We start from the raw sequence: 17612 nt of genomic DNA on the forward strand, positions 1-17612 counted from the left end.
GAAACTACATCAGCAAAAATAGAACTTTTCAATGGCTTGCAGATAATAAACATTAGAGAGACATAAAGCAAGGTGATGTATTCACAGTATTTACCACTTTAATGAAGAAGATCCAGGTTATAGTCTAGGTGGAAGAGAAATCCCTGTGAATAGTGAGATCCTCCATATGTTCCCCAGCTGTAAAATGAGGAAGCTGGACTAAATGATCTTTAAGGGTCCATTCTAACTGCATGATCCTATGATGCCATGTCTTCTCATCTCTAAAATGTAGGGGTTAGGTTAGATGATCTCAAAATTCCCTTTTTATCGCTCACATGAGTATTGTAGTTTTGAATCTACAAATTAAGTGTGGGGGGGGGGGAAGAGGAAGATATTTGTGAGCTTTACTTTAGATAATAATAATATGAAAGAAGGAAAACATTTAAAGGATATCTCTCTGCTCTCCCTCACAAGTAAATGAAAGGTAAAATGTGTTTTCTCACATGGGATATTTTAAGTTAAAAATTTTCATTTATTGTGATCTTTTTTGTTTCTTATTCATATAAATGTTTGTGAAGGGACTGAGATATAGTCCAAAATAGCCTTGGCAATATATTAGTTCTTCTCACCAAGTCCTTTCTATCCTGGGCTATCTAAATCATGCCATTGTAAATACTGTAATAAAAAAACAAGGTTTACCCATCAGTGTATATAACTTGGACAGGTACTACAAATGGAAGTTGAACTGCATCCAGAATTGAACATGAGGAAGACAGCAAGTTGAATTGCCTTTGGAAAATTATGAAGTTCTCCCAGTGATCCCAAACTTCTCCCTGAAACGAAGGACCTTTTTTTTTTCAAATATTCTTCCAGTAATGTTGTGTTGCTGTAAATTAAGAAATATCATAGTTTCTGAAGAATTGAAGTGAAGGAATGCTCAAGAGACAATGGAAAGGCTCACAGCGTGAAAAAGTTGCAACATCAGAAATAAGGGGTTATGCAAGAGAAATCGTGTTTTCATAGAAACATATGAACAGAACAAAAGTCAGGCTGGTCACATAGCAAGAATAATGGATAGCCTGTGTAGCCCTCTGGTGTTCTCACAACATCAAGAGATTAAAAGGAAGGATCCTCACTAGTGAGTTCCGTGGCATGACGCCCATGGAAGATTTGTGGAAATATGGGCAAGAATCTCATTGGAAGGATAAGCATAGAGAGGTTGTTATCTGCATCACTGGAGTGCATTCATTTTCATATTGATGAATTGCAATATTAAAAATTCAGATTGATTAGCACCTTTTCTTCAAGCCCCAGCCCAAAGTTCCACTTCCTCCATTTGCCCTTCCCTAGCCTCCCTAGTCTGTTCCTATGAATTCATAGCACTTATCCTGTGTGCATGACCTTGCGCCCTCTTTTAAATTATATGTCTTGTTTAAAATTGTTTTCCCTTCCTATGTAAGTCTTGTGGAATTAACTGTTCGTCTGCCAATGATTTGTCTCTACAATTAGATTTTTAACTCCTCCAGGGCTGGAAATGGGTATTAAACTTTTTCTATATCCCTATAATAGTAGTCAGTGCATAATAATGTCTGTTGAAATTATGAGAATGATTCTTGACTGTAAATTCAATAGTAATGTTGAGATCAAATGCATCAATTTAGTTTTGAGGTGTAATACATGCCAAGAATTCTTCCAGATCTTTCTAAATAAAGTATAATAATAAGCTGACATAGACTAGGACCACTGAGAAACACAAGTTTACACAATGAATCACTTAACAAAGTGAAAACTAGAATTCACAGCACCCTATCTTCTATTTAGCAAGTTGAAATTCATCACATCCCTTAGGAGAATTTTTAATGGGGGATATAAGGATTTCTTTGGAAAATGTAATTGCATTTAGAGCTTACTAAATGTGTTGCTTACTAAATGTGAGTCTGTTCTGCTTCATATAATATACTATGAAAAGGCAGATTTGGAAAGCTCTGTATATGAGAACTATTATAATAATTTATGAAAATTCAAGTAAAAAGAATATAATTCAACTTGGACTTTGGAGGACTTGATGTTAAATTATATCTCTTGACTAATGGTAATTGTGTGGTGACCTATAGGTGATGAAACATCTGTGTTTAAACAGGGTCAATATTTATTTATGTGTGTGCATTTTGAAGTGGCCCCAAGCCCTGGGAAGCTCCATCTCCCAGGACTCTCTACTGCAACTTCCTCTGACACCTCCCACTTCTTCTGTGGGAGGTGTCAGAGGGAGAATAAAAGAGGAGAGAAGTGTGGATTTGGGCGCCTTTTTTCCCCTAGCCTAGGTGGAGAAATTTGGTCCCTGCCTAGCTGCCTCCAAATCCTAAATAAACCTACCTAACCTTCCCTGGAGTCTAGCCTGATTTAATCTGCTCCCTAGCCTACCTACAAAAACCCCGGGTCAATTTCCCTAACGCAAAGGGGTGGGGGGCCCCCCCCACCTTCCTTCCCTTCCTTTCCCTACCTTTCCCTCCTTTTTCCCTACATCATGTGTAATAGGGAGAGTTCTATTGGAGGGTAAAGAGGACAGGGTAATGACAGAGGGATTTTTTTAAGAGAAAATAAATATTTTTTAAAAAATTTAATCTGCAAGATTTTGCCAGAAGCTATCTATGAAACTAGATTAGAATTTTATTTCTGATTCTAATGTTTTTTTAATATTTTTCTAATTTTTGTGTCTTATAATCCCATAGTTTGGTGTTTTTTTTTAAAAAAAGATTTCATTCTAAAATAAGATACAGATCTAAAACAAATGAAATTGCTTCTCCTCTTCTGAGATATGTAGAATTATGAAAGTCTTGAAAGGTGAATACAGTCATGACATCAAGACAATGCATACTGTTGTGACACAGCATGATATAATGGAAAGAGACCTGAACTTGCAAACAGAGAACTTAAGTTTGAACCCTGACCCTGATAGGGAAGAAAATAAGCACTTATTAAGTACCGACCATGTGCCAGGAACTATGCTAAGAGCTTTACAAATATTATCTCATTTAATCATTAATATTTACTACATGTATGCTCTTGGGTGATTTATTTAATATTCTTGATATTAAATATCTAGGAGATATTAATGAAGAATTAATCAATTTAATAAATTTATCCAATGAAATTTTGTTTATAATCTTAATTTTATTTTCCCTATCTGTAGCTCTATTGATTATAGGTGTACCAAATGTTACCTTATTAAGAAGAGAAAAACATAATTCTCTATTGTTTTAATAACAAATGATTTGATTGGATGGGACTCTTTAGATGATGGATTTTTTTTGGAATAAACATGGCTGACCCATAAGAGTGAGCTTTGGGAAGTTACTTTTTTAGTTTTAGTGAGTTACTTTTTTATTTTGTCTTTCAATTCCTGTGAGAGCAGTAGAATTAATGGTAGACACAGGCATGTAAACAGTTCCTCCCTCCATGCATTTGCCCGTGTAACCTAAAGTGAAGATTTCAGAAAGTGGACTTACTCAGTCCAAGAAATAGCAGCAATGAGGTACCAAGAGTTCCTGCAGATCCATATAGCTGCCACACAGCAGAGACTAGCATTAACTCATTCATGAAGCCTAAGAGGACTGTTCAAGAATAATGTCATTCCTGAACCCCCTGCCTCTTACTTAAAGGAGGAGAATTTTCCTTTACTTTCCTTAAAGGAGTATGATGCCAGAATCTAGCCTTTTAGCCAGAAAAGAATTTTCTAGTTCTTTATCAGTCTTTGTGTTTAACATGTGAGTAACACCAAGTTTAAGAATTTCAAGAGCTGGCCTATTGAAAAAGAGGGGGAGTTCCTGGCCATCATTACTCTTGAAGAAAGACATCCATGACCTGGAGGATCAGTAAAGAAGCAAAATCATGACACAGGGGAACAAAAGATGTGTGTATTTGGGTCCCATCCCACCTCACCCCACTCTTTGAGCTTTGGGGACAGTTCAAGTTTGATGAGAAGGGAATCATTTGTCTAGTAGTTGAAAAATGTTTGCCTTTTGGGGAGCACAAGCCACAGACTGTACCCTAAGCCTTGGAGGGAGGGATTGTGCTATAACTTATAGGAAAGCTGAGTGGTCAATAAAATATAATGATGTTACCCTAGTTTATACTCCTTCCAAGCAGAATCCAGATGGAGTTAGATATTGCATCAGAACCATTCTAGGACCCTAAGAGGGAAAGAGTGGGAACTGGGACTCCGCAAAAAGGAAAGAAAGTTGAATCAATTGTTTAATAAACTGTGGCAGGATCATTTTATGTTTTCTGTATCCTCTGAGTTCTTTGAATCTCCTGCATTTTCTGTGAGTTGAAATAAAAGCTATCCTCTACTTGATACACATTTTTTCCCTTGAGTATTTGTTTAGAAGTTAGGAACTCCATTAACCCCACTTATGAAAGTCTACATTGCTATTGTTCAACAGCCATGTCCAATTTATCGTCACCACAATTGGGATTTTCTTGGCCAAGATACTGGAGTAGTTTGCTATTTCCTTCTCCAGCTCATTTTACAGATGAGGAAACTGAGGCAAATAGGGTTAAGTGATTTGCCCAGGATCACACAGGCAGTAAGTGTCAGATTTGAACCCAGGAAGAAAAATCCTCCTAATTCCAAGATCAACACTCTATTCCTGTGCCACCTAACTGCCCCTATGAAAGCTTATACACAAGTTATAGTTGGACATTTGTCAGAGTATATTCCGGATAGGGATGATAATGAAAAAAAAGATATTGGTTTTTAGGGCTATCACAGAGATTGATCTAGGTCCATGTGAACCAAATGATTGGATACTCCTGAACTACTTGTTATGCAGGGAATGAAGAGAGTAGATTAAAATACCTGAAATCCCTTCCATTACTAAATTTATGATTTGTTCATCTTTTTTGTACTAATACTTAAGTGCTGAGGAATTAAAATAACTATAATTACTTTTTTTGCTTTACACTAAATGTTTTTAAAAGAGTTTTATTGACTAAGAATATTTGACTAAGAAATATTTAGTCACTTATTCATACCAGAATAGGTTGTCACAGGCATAAAGAGGGACACCCTCAAAAGGTTTACACAGCAGGGTGGGAGAAAGTGTCGCCTTCTTCCATGCCTGAGTGCAAATCCAGCCATGTAGCCCCAGATGGAAGCATAAGCATGGATGGGGGAAGACAGAGTTGGCAGCCCATGTAACTGGGTATGCTCCTGCTCACACATACCACTGTTACACTTCCCCTGTGGCCACTTTCCTGATCCACTTTTAAAGCCACGTAGGAAAGCTGCACTGATAGCACTTTCTGGGGAGATTTCAGGAGTGGGTCAAAGGAAGGGTTTTCTCATCTCTGCATTCAGGCAGCTGCCCCCTGGAGCATGAAGCAGAGATTCAGGTGGAACAGACTTTGAACGGAAAGGCCATTTAATCAGAAAGCAGTTGTCCTCTTAAATTCTCCAATGTGGTGAATCATAACTAAAGGCAAAAAGGCATATTAAACCATTCTGCCAATCCACCTATCAATGCAGGAGCTGATAGCTTTACTTTTCTTTCATCAGACCTGACACTGATAAAAAAGAAAAATTCCAGCCCCTTCCCTGCCATGTAGAATGAACATCAAAGCTCACGCTATTTTAAAAAAGCATGTTAATTTGGGGGGTTGGCTTTGAAAATGGAAATTTATACTGCCTAAATATAGCTGTGAATCTGTAGAATATTTTACACAATAATAATAGGAATAATAATAACATTTAGTAATAGGTAACATTTATATAAAGAGGAGCTAGATGGCTCAGTGAATAGAGTGCCAGTTTGGAAGACTCATATTACTGAGTTCAAATCTGGCCTCAGATACTTAGTAACTGTGTGGCCCTGAACAAGTCACTTAACTCTGCCTCAGTTTCCTCACCTGTAAAAGATGGAGAAGGAAATGACAGAGAAGCAGTCCAATATTTTTGCCAAGAAAACCCGCAAATAGATTTGGGATTCACAAAGGGACAGACATGACTAAAAATGGCTAAACATTTATATAGCACTTACAATGCACCAGGCACTGGACTAAACACCCTACAATTGTTATCTCATTTAATACACAACCCTGAAAAGTAAGTTCTATTATTATCCTCATTTTTTACAAACGAAGAAATAGACAAAGGTGAAGTGATTTGCCCAGGATCACAAAACTAATAAGCACCTGAGGCCAAATTCAAATTCGAGTTTTCCTGACTCCATGCCTGGTATTCTATCTTCTATATCATTCTTTTGAAAATAGTGTATAACTAGAGGAAATATTTGAGCCTGAATATATTTTAACTGAAGGGAATCTCTCAATTTGTTAAGTTTATTATGTTAGACTTTTTAAAAAAAATCACAACTTAAAATAAGCATAAATGGAATCAAAAGAGAAGAGGCTGAAAAATGAACTCTCAACAATTATGGAAAAGATCCTACACTTTGTTTTTGGCCTAGGGAGAGAAGGCATTCAAGGCTAAAATAGCCCTTTTTTTTTTAATCTTTACCTTCCATCTTGGAGTCAATACTGTGTATTGGCTCCAAGGCAGAAGAGTGGTAAGGGTAGGCAATGGGGGTCAAGTGACTTGCCCAGGGTCACATAGCTGGGAAGTGTCTGAGGCCAGACTTGAACCCAGGTCTCTAGGCCTGGCTTTCAATCCACTGAGCTACCCAGATGCCCCCAGCCCTTATTTTTTTTAAATGAGAGATCTCCCTATTTCAATCAGACTAGAGGTGCCATAGCCACTCAAGAACCTAATCCCAGTATTGATCAACATGGAAACTTTGACCTGCTCCATTTCTGCCCTCAGCCAATGGCTCTGTCCAACAATGGTGCCAAACAATGCAGACACTTCTTTAGCTCAGAACTCCTGAGCTCAAGCATTCCACTAACCCTCATCTTTCCCAGCAGCAGGGAATTAGTGGAATGTGCCAACAGACCTGGCTGAAAATAGCTTTTTAAAGGGAAAGTAGGGAGATGAAATGAAGAAGAGAAAAAGAGAGAAATCTAAAATATATGACATTGCTCAAGGAACCCTGAAACCAAATGGAAATACTAATAAGATTTCAGCTTAAAAAGACAAAGACTATTTTAGTGTTATTTAGTAGGAGAGAATGGAAGACAACTCATCAGGCTAATTGGCTAAATGTCTGAGTCCAATATTCAAGCATAGTTCAATGAGTGACTATCTCACTCACATTCTTCAGGGCTGCTCCAAAAAACTATATCAGGGAATGAGAAGGTCTTTCAGTATCCTGCCCTTGGCTTCTGTGCTGAGCCTACTAATATTAAAGGGAGAGATTCACAGTACTTTGGATGATACTCAAATAATGATTGGAATCAACATCACCAGTTTGTGTCACATCACAATTATGTGATGGCTGAAACAGGTAGATGAAGCCTGAGATGTATACACTGATCCTTCTACTGACTAAATGAGGTTCAGTAGGTTAACAAATATGCTAAAGTTACACTTGTGAAATATATGCTGTCTTGCACTTGGTCCACTAGGGAAAGTATAATCTTCCTGTATCTGAAACTACTAGTGTGAATAATAGTATATTTTTAAAGGTAATGTTGCTGTAGAGAATTTTCCCTCAATCTTTTGATTTCATCCATGTAAGGAACTCCTAGTGTGGAAATTATCTCTACTAATGTGCCTCCAATACAAATCCTCCAGATTTTATTGAAGCAGATTACATTCTGAGCAATTACAACTCATTTGCAACTATTTCTGTAATCATAGAAAGTTGTCTGGATGCACTGAGAAGTTAAATGATTTGCCCATGGACACAAAGGCAATATAGGTCAAAGGTAGGACTTCAATTAACCCAAGTATTCCCGTCTCCTAAGCTGACCCTCTCTACCCACTACATCATGTTGTCTTTCTTGGGCAACATTTTCCTTTTTCTTCAAAATGGCCCTCAAGGTATGACATCCTTCCCTTCTTCCTGTAAAAAGAAAAGATCAAAAAGATACTAAGAACTATTTTTATAATTTTTAAGTTATAAAAATATCACTTCCATTTCTCCGCTTCATATTGTAACATACAAAATAGGTCTGTTTTATTCTGACAGCACACAGGTATGGAGATCAGTTTCACTAAACTGAAAAATCAGTCAACTAGGAATTTTCTTTTTTGTTGAAACTTATTAAAACTACTCACAAGTCACATATTTGCCTTCACCTGAAATAAGAACTGTAACACCAAGAAAGTGTCTCATTCTTGGGAGATGTTCCCTGGAAGCCTGGAGAAAATCATGCTCCTAGCACCTGAAGGATCAGTAGGGGATAGTTCAATTACAGTCAGAAAGTACTGCAAAGAAGATTCGTACATAATTCTCACAGTGCTCATTACCTTTGGCTTTCTGCCTTAGCAACTGCCATGTACCACATCAAGCGTGTAAACGTTCGTTGCAGAATGCGCTCTTGGCACAACCTTCGGGCCTTTGTGGCAGAGACTAGGTTAAGAGAAAGCAAGCTCAAGACATCTGAAACATGGTCCCCTAACTTTTCAAAAGGTTGAGGTTTTAATCATATGCCATATGTTGATAATAATAATAATGTCCAGCTATGCTATGTAGTAATTAATTAATTAATGCACATAACAATCCTATGAATAGGGATACAAATCTTCCTTTAGAAACGTTCTATTGGTGTTTGCAGTGGTTCTGTTTGTTTTCAGTAAAAGGTTAAAGAATTTGTTCAAAGTCATATTTCAAGTCTGCCACAGAATCACAAGCAGGACTCATGGTTCTAATCTCTTAGGTCTATTAGGCTATGCTGAAGTCAGCAGAAGTTGTCTACCCTGTTCTTTCATCTCACATTTTCTTCCCCCTGTCACATTCTCTTTGGTTTCAAAGGGTACAGAACGGAAAACAAGTGCCAGGGCAATTAGGTTTTGTTTACTAATAAATGAACCTCATTGTAATAGTATAAAATAGGAATCTCCCTCTGTCATTGAAGTATTTCCCTCAAGAGCACTGAATGTGGAGTCAAAGGATCTTGCTCAAATCCCAGCTTTGCTTCTTTACTAGTCATGAAGATGTGGACATATTACTTTATATCTCTGGTCCCATGGATGCTTCATCTATAAAAATGAGAGGGAGAGGGTTGCAGTTGATATGGTCCAAACATATTTGAATAGGCAGTTTCCTAAGGAAGAAATCCAAGTTATCAATAGCCAAATGAAAGGATGTTCCAAATCAATGCTTATTAGAGAAATGCAAATTAAAGCAACTCTGAAATGCCACCTCATACCCATCAGGTTGGCAAAGATGACAAAAAAGAAAAATGGAAAATGTTGAAAAGGTTATGGGGGGAGCATATTAATACATTATTGGCGGAGCTACAAATTGTTCTGTTTTGGAAAGCAATTTGGAACTCTGTCCCAAAAGCTATCAAACTGTGTATACCATTTGACTCAACAATACCACCATCTATATCCCAAAGAGATCAAATAAAGAGAGAAAAGTCACAAATATATGTATACATATGTATGTATACATATAACACATATATTCAGAGAGAGAGAAAGAAATGGAGAGAGTCATAGAGAGACAGAGAATCCCTTTTTTAGGGTGGCAAAGAACTTGAATGGTTGTTGTTCATCCTTCATTTTCAAAGAGCACCAATGAAATCATGGGGTGATGACTTGTGAATAAATTGTATTTAAGTGAGGCAGAGGTGCATCGTCATCACCCTCACTCTCTTCCAATCATCAAAGGCAAGTGGCAAGACAAAAGTCAAAGCAACTGGATGGATGGATGACCTTGGTTGGCATCTTTGATGTCTGACAAAGCTCTAAGCACTCCACAGCACCTGCTTTCAGCTGCCTTCATGGCTGTAGAAATAAATTGTTCTCATCCACCCATTCTGCCTGGAGATGTCTTCACATGCTTGGGGAGATATCCCCCTTAACTCACAGACAGATCTGAGGTCTCATCAGTTGCCCTCGACCTGGTTTGTAGTCTGTCTGTCAAGACCATTTTGCTGGGCTGTAGCCATTGTACATATCATAGCTTCTTAGAACTACACGTGAAAGTTGAGTGAGAGGTGAACACCAAAGATAGATGAGTTTCCCTGAAAAGGACTCAGCAAGCCCTCATATCAAAGGTGCTAATCCTCCCTGAACACTACATACACCGTGTTGGTTGTTCATCCTAGAAACCAAGGGAGTACAAGTAGGAGTCAGCATCATCTGGGGAATAGCTAAACAAATCGTGGCATAAGAATGGGACAGAATACTATTGTGATGTAAGAAATAAGTTTCAAAAATTTTTGGAAAGCTGTGAATGAACTAGCAAAAGTGAGCAAAACCTGGACAATAATTTTTATAGTAACAACTTTGTTAAAACAAAAAGCCCTGAAAAATAAGAACGCCTAGAAGCATAATGAGCAACCATTATTCTGGAGGACTGATAATGAAGCATGCTATTCACCTCCTAACCACAGAGTAAAGGTACAGAATGAGACATAGTTTTGGAAATGACCAATGTGGAAATTACTTTTGCTTGACTACGCACATTTGTTGCAAAGTTGCTGTTTCGTTTTGCTTTTTTTAATGGGGGTTAGAGAAGATCGGAAGGAGAAAAAATAGATTTTTTTTATTGAAAAAAGACTTTTTTTCAATGGGAAGGTTTGATAGAATATTCTCTAAGGTCTCTTTGGAACTCTAAAATAAGTTGTCAATTACGTTTCAAAAAGTTCCATCTTGAAAAATGGCACCCACCTCCAAAGAAAGAACTATTAGAATCTGAATACAAACTGAGACATACTATATTTCACTTTATTTCTTCACTTTTCTTGGTTTGTTTGAGTTCTCTTTCACAAAATGAGTAATATGGAAAGATGTTTTACACTATTACACATTTAAAATATATATCAGATTGCTTGCCATCTCAGGGAGGAGAGAGGGGAGCAAAAGAGGTAGAGTGAGAATTTGACTCAAACTTTTAAAAAATTAAAGTTAAAATTTGTTTTTTCATGTAACTGAGGAAATAAAGTATTTTTAAAGCTCCATCTTGAAATAATAAGAAAGAAGTTATCTCAACTAAAGGGATTATATCTTGTTACATGTTATTTTCTTTGTCAGTTTTTAATAGTGGTTAATTTTACAAAGCAAAGAGAAGTCTACTGCTGTGTATCAAAATATATAAAAACTTTAAAAATTCAAAATATAGGCAACCCACATATAGCTATGTTAATTGTCACATAACGTATATGACATACTCAAAGAAGATGAATTTCATTTAAGTTGGCTTGAGATTCACAATGTATGAGCATATGTTATATAGAAACAAATTCTAGAGACATCTTTAAAGTATCCTTTCTGTGAAGGGCAGTTCCTGGCTTTACAAATTTGAGCTGATTCTGCTCCAGGGAGAAATTTTACAAAGTTGTTAATTAGTTTCAAATCTTTAGATAATTTATTGGTTCTAGTTATTTGTTAGTTCTTTTCTGTTTTTATTAAGTCAGTACTTATTGCTAAATGATAATATGTTTGTATTTTATATAATAATTTCATACTATTAGGAATCTAAATTTTGTAAAATTCATCAAATCATTTGAGTTCTGTCCAGATGACATCTAGTCACCTACAATAAGACTTATCCAAATTTAGAAATTACATTTTTTCTTTATTCTGTCCAATTGCTTTCTCTATTACAAATAAATAGTACTGATAACAGTTGAGCAAATATTTTCCTCTGGTTCATATGGGGGAAAACATTTTGAAAAAAAAAAGTTTTAAAGAATACTTTTATTATGAAGAACAAATATTTATAAAGAGCCTTTGTCTTCATTATGTGTTAATATTTGAAAATATTAAATGAGTCTGGGTCCCTAATCGTATGTGAAGGTAGTATACCAACTTCCCTTAGGGTTAAGCAATTCTCTGATCAGGAAGTCAGCAAATACTTATTAAGGTTTACAATGTATGCTATGATAAGGGCTGGGGATGCAAAGAAAGGCAAACAAACAAATAAAAACAGTTTCTTCCCTAAAGGAGTCACATTCTAATCAGAGAAACAATATATTAAAAATAAGTTAATAAATAATAACTAGGTATATACTAGATATATCCAGAGTATATGAAGGTAAGCTGAAGGGAAAGCCTTAGTAACAGGTATGGAGTTGGGGAAGAGTGATGGGGAAGAGGAATCTTCTGCAAAAGGTGGGATTTGAGTTGGAAGGGAATAAGGTGTTAGAAAGCTAGAAGACAAGAAGGAGCCAGGTTATGGAGGTCATTAAATGGCAAAGAGAGAAGCTTATATTTGATTCCAAAAGGGATAGGGAATGACTGGAACTCATTGAGCAAGAGGCACTGATGTGATCTACGAGGATAAATTATAGACACTTGTTATCTTCATTGATAAAAAAACCAATAAATGTATAGGTGCTGATAATAGTGATTAGTAATATTTATTACTGTTATTATTAGTAATAATATTTAGATAGTGTTTCAAAATGAGAAAACTTCAGTACTTGTGTTGCCTCATTCGATTCACTCAAAAACTCTGGGGTAAGTGCACATATTTCCATTTTACAGATAAAGCCAACTAAGAGAGGTTTGGTTGACTTCCTTGTGGTCACACAGCTAGTTAGCGTCCCAGACAGAATTTGAACTTAGGTCTTCCTGATTCCAATATTATATTATCTGGCTGCTTCAAGATGCTTAAAAGGAGTTTCAATCAGAGAAACTTCAGCTCTGACTTGCTCATATCTGGAATTTAGATTTCTTTCTCTGCATAAAAGAAATTTAGATTTCTTCTTTCCAACAGATTTTGACCTTTTTGCAAATAAAAGTTCAGTTTAGGACAGAAATTGTTATAATATAACCCATTATTACACATATTAGTATATACCTTCAACTGTTCCTCCTGCCCTTAGAAAAAATGATCAATAAAATATGGTTAGCCAATATGAAGGTCTTGGTCCTGTCCTTTGGCATCAGGAGAGGCAGTTCTTCATTTGCCAAAGACTTAAACTACAAAAATGACTTGTGTAAAAGTTATTTAGAATACATTATTCCCCATGAAAACAATTTGTTACAAATTAAATTCTCTGGGGTTGTATATTTTAAATTTATTATATATTTATATATATATATATATTTATATGTATGTATGTATATAAGTATATGTTAATATGTAATGTATATTATTATATTATGCATTTATATTATATAAAAATATAAATATAATTTGTTAATTAGCCACTCAAGAAAATCTAACTAGCCAATGGACTCCCTCACAGTCTGAATAGATGTCACAGAACTCAAACGAGGCAGAAGGCAGGGCCCAAACGAGTAACAAAACAGGTAAGCTGGGTGAGGAAAGAGAATATGGCCAAAAGAGAGGGGCAAAAAAGGGCCATCTTCCTCTCATACACATGCTATATACTCCTTGGGACATTATCATTCAGTCCCTCTCTAGGACATCCTGAGAGGTTTCTGATTGGAAAACAGACACACGGGAAGTGGTCTCAGAGACCTCAACTGCTCCTTCACCACTTCATCATAGTAAGAGCCAGGTCTCAGGAGGATGCCAACACACCCTTTCTTCCTCCCATGTGGCTGGACCATCATGGCAGCAAAAGCTGACTGACTTCATTACCCTAGAGAGTTCTTGTCTACAGATAAATAAAAAGTAGGTCTCCACCCTGCCTGTAACAAAAGCCAGTCCAAATTTATACACTATCACCCTCTTATCTTTAACAAAAGCAAAAGATCTAGACAAAAGAAGGCAGGACCCAAACAGGATCAGAGCCTGGAAGAAAGATCATTTTGTAGTTTTAAAGTCAAACTCTTCTTGGGCATCACATTGGGAAACCAATTCGATATCACAATTCAATATTTTCCACAAACTCAATGTCTAGATTCTCAGGTCAGCCCTTGAAATACCATTTAAACCATATTGTAGCTGAACTAGAGTACTAACAGTACTATAGCATTCATCTATTATTTGTATTTGTAACATTATTTTAAAGGGAAAAATGAATTCAAATTTCTAGAGAGTAGGCACACACTTCTACTCCCACCCTCCACCCCCATTGAATCTAATTCAGGAAAAATCAAGAATTTTTCTGCCTTCAAGAATACTGGATGTGGCTCCATTTTCAAGGAGAGGAGTCATGAAATAAGTGGCTTTTGACAGATTTGGGTAGAGTCAGGACTAAGGAAATTGGGAACAGAGTAAAGGAAATAAAGAATGCATAGAGAATTTTATCAGAAAAAAAGTGTTTTGAGATTAGTGGAATGAAGAGCCCTAAGCAGCAAAAGTGAGATATAATTTTCCCTTTTCCTTGTATGAGATACATAGTTTCCCACATAAAATATATATGTGTGTGTAACTTGTTTAAATACAGATATGATTTATGGGATGCATAGCTCTGAAATCTGGTCCATTCCTCTCATAGGAAACCTGATTTCTGCCCTGAAAGGAGCAAGAGATGCCCCTACTGGGCCTTTTGCTACTTCTTTTCTTCACCTCTCTCTAAGAGGAATCTCATATTAGAATTATATCTATCTGCCTCCTCAAATGTTGGGAGTAAAAGAGTAAGATTCAAGGGATTCAAAACAAAGCTATTTCCACAGTTGGTTTTAAGTCCCCAAGCTTGGCCCTTTCCTTCTGAACACTGGTTAACTGAAAAGATCATCACAAATAGCAAATAGCATCCATCATTTATTCAAGCAAGCAGCAAATACAAATTGGAGAAGTTGTGTACCAATTAGAACAAAAACAAAAAATGTACAAGCAAATGAGCAATTTAGATAGGAGCAAGATCAGATCTTAACCCAATAAAGAAAGTCTTTGATCTCACTCAAGGAGAAATTCTTCCATGTCTCTAAGGAGGCTAACTGAAAATCAGGGATATGTTGAATTGCCAGCTTCTCCTACATGTCTGTAGTTTTCAAAATCTCTCTTTCTCAAAGTGTGTCCTCTGTCTTGAGTCTTTTTCTCCCCAGAAGCTCTGGCACTAAATCTGCTCCTGACACAGCTTTGTAGCATTATACAATCATTTTCTCCACTAAGTAGGAGTCACATCTTCCATATGTGCAACACACAGTCGAAGGTTACCCCTTTCACCACCCAGTTTTGGTAAGAGCAAAGATATGCTTCCATCCTCAAAAATCTGATTATTGACTCTATGTGACCAGTCCTATCCTATTATGGCCATCAACTACTTCACCTTTCTTCCATAGATTCCACTGCCCAATTCTATTTAAAACACATAGGATTTGGGGGGTGTGGGAGGAGGGAGAATGAATCAAGAATTCCCAGCAAGTTAGATGGGTACTATACCATTACTTCCCAAACTCACAGGGAAAGGTCTTCCCCAGAGAATTCCTACCCCAGGTTCAAGGTACTCTGTGAACCTACATCCACTCAAAACCATAGCTCATGAGCCTGGCAGGGATGTATTTGACTTTAATAGTTAGCCAGAGGATACATTTAGTTCAAAGCAAAAGCATTCGATAAAATGGCATACTACAAAAAGGAGTAATAAAACATTTCTCCCATAAACTTGAGACTTCCATTCCCGTAAATACATGCATCTTCATTGGGGAGAGTGGCCCTTCACACAATGAGAGCATATGGCACAGGGCATAGTTATGGAGGGGGACTCATGTAGTAAGCACTCAAAAAGTACCTGGAAGGGGGCAGCTGGGTAGCTCAGTGGATTGAGAGCCAGGCCTAGAGACGGGAGGTCCTAGGTTCAAATCCAGCCTCAGACACTTCCCAGCTGTGTGACCCTGGGCAAGTCACTTGACCCCCATTGCCTACCCTTACCACTCTTCCACCTATAAGTCAATACACAGAAGTTAAGGGTTTAAAATAAAAAAAAATAAAAAAAAAAGTACCTGGAAACCCACATTCAGAGGAAGGACTGCAGGAGAGGAAACACATAAGAAAAGCAACTGCTTGAACGTATGGGTCGGGGTGGACATGATTGGGGATGTGGACTCGAAATTACCACACCAATGCAACTACCAACAATTTGGAAATTGGTCTTGATCAAGGACACATGACAAAACCAGTGGAAATGTGCATTGGCCATGGGTGGGGGGAGTGTGGGGGGTGAAGGGGAAAGTAGGAGCATGAATCAGGTAACCATGTTAAAAATGATTATTAATAAATGTTTAAAAAAAAAAAGTACCTGGAAAGACAACTCATGCCCCTAGCACTGTGTTCAGTGAGGTCCCTATGCTGCTCCTATTGTCTTGCTCCCCGGGGGCCTCTGCTGGATGCTGCTCTTCTGGCCCTGTAGCCTTGAACAGTCTTATAAAGTTGGCTGGTCATGGTTCTATCAGCTGCTGATCTCCTAGATAGGTTGTCTTTGGCAGAAAAGCCTCTGATAGGGGCTTCTCTGCTAGATGTTTATTCTCTGCCAAAGGCTGCCAGGTCCCACAGGGCACACAGCTGTGGAGTTGCTCCCTTCCAGCTTCTTGCCTCAGCTGATGCCCTTGGTTCACTCTTCTTCAAGAGAAGATTTGGCTCTGCAGAGCTCTTCCTGCTCAAAAGCCATAAACTTGTAATATATACATAATGCTTTTAGGATAGTACTTGCCCTTAGTCATAGGACTAGCAAAAACCCTAAAAGCAAAAGATAAACCTTTTCCCACTCCCCACACCCAACACTATTGCAAAGTAAAGAGAAAATGTTATTTCCTTCAGAATATTGGTATTGGGCTTAAATCTGTCCATCAGAGACCTTATTCCACCTCATTGGAATTATTCTCTATGCTTATTAATTTTTTAATGGAATGCTTCTCAAATTTGCAGAGAATTTCCTTATGCAGAGGTCATGCAAATCTTCTCTGTATTGTTCTAATTTTAGTATATGTGCTGCCAAAGTAATCACTATGCCTATTAATTTTAGCCTTTCTAACCTAGATTATTCCTGTTCATTATTACATAAAGCAGCATGGTACAGTGGAAAAATGATAATTTAGAACCAGAGAACTTGAGTTCAAATCCCAGTTCTATCAGTTACAACCTGTGTGCCTCTGAACAAATCACTTAACCTTTCTGGCCTGGGGTTCGTTCCTTCCTTGTAAAATTAAAAAAAAAAAAAAAAAAAAAAAAAAAAAAAAAAAAAAGGTATTGGACAAAATGGCCTTGAATCTCTTTTATTGTTCCAATTCACTTCTCCTGAGCATCCCCACCCTCTCTGCCACAATAACTAACAAATACCTGCCATCATCTTATGTAGATGAATGATAAATAGACCTTTATATTTCTTTATATATAATATATGTATATATACACATTATATACAAGCAGTGAGATGGTTCAGTGGAGTGGATAGAGCACTGAGCTTAGAGGAAGAAAATCTCATCTTCCTGAGTTCAAATCTGTCCCCAGAAACTTACTAGCTATGTGGCCCTAGAAAAGTCACTTAATCCTGTTTATTTCAATTTCCTCATCTATAAAATGAACTAGAGAAGGAAATGGCAAACCACTCCAATATCTCTGCCAAGAAAATCCCAAAAAGGGTCACAAAGAGTCAGACAGGACTGAAAGATAGTTAGATAAGATAGTTATATAGATAGACAGATAGAAACATAGGAAGGAAGGAAGGAAGGAAGGAAGGAAGGAAGGAAGGAAGGAAGGAAGGAA

At 37.1% G+C, this 17612-nt stretch overlaps 1 non-coding gene across 1 annotated transcript; it reads right to left on the bottom strand.

Annotated features, from left to right (window-relative positions):
* Positions 1-16747: 16747 nt before the first annotated feature.
* On the bottom strand, positions 16748-16854 carry LOC123243393. The gene has a single exon (XR_006505931.1). It is a non-coding gene; the product is annotated as a U6 spliceosomal RNA (small nuclear RNA).
* Between the last annotated feature and the right edge of the window lie 758 nt (positions 16855-17612).

The sequence above is a fragment of the Gracilinanus agilis genome, chromosome 3 (assembly GCF_016433145.1).
Source record: "Gracilinanus agilis isolate LMUSP501 chromosome 3, AgileGrace, whole genome shotgun sequence".
Classification (NCBI taxonomy): Eukaryota; Metazoa; Chordata; class Mammalia; order Didelphimorphia; family Didelphidae; genus Gracilinanus; species Gracilinanus agilis.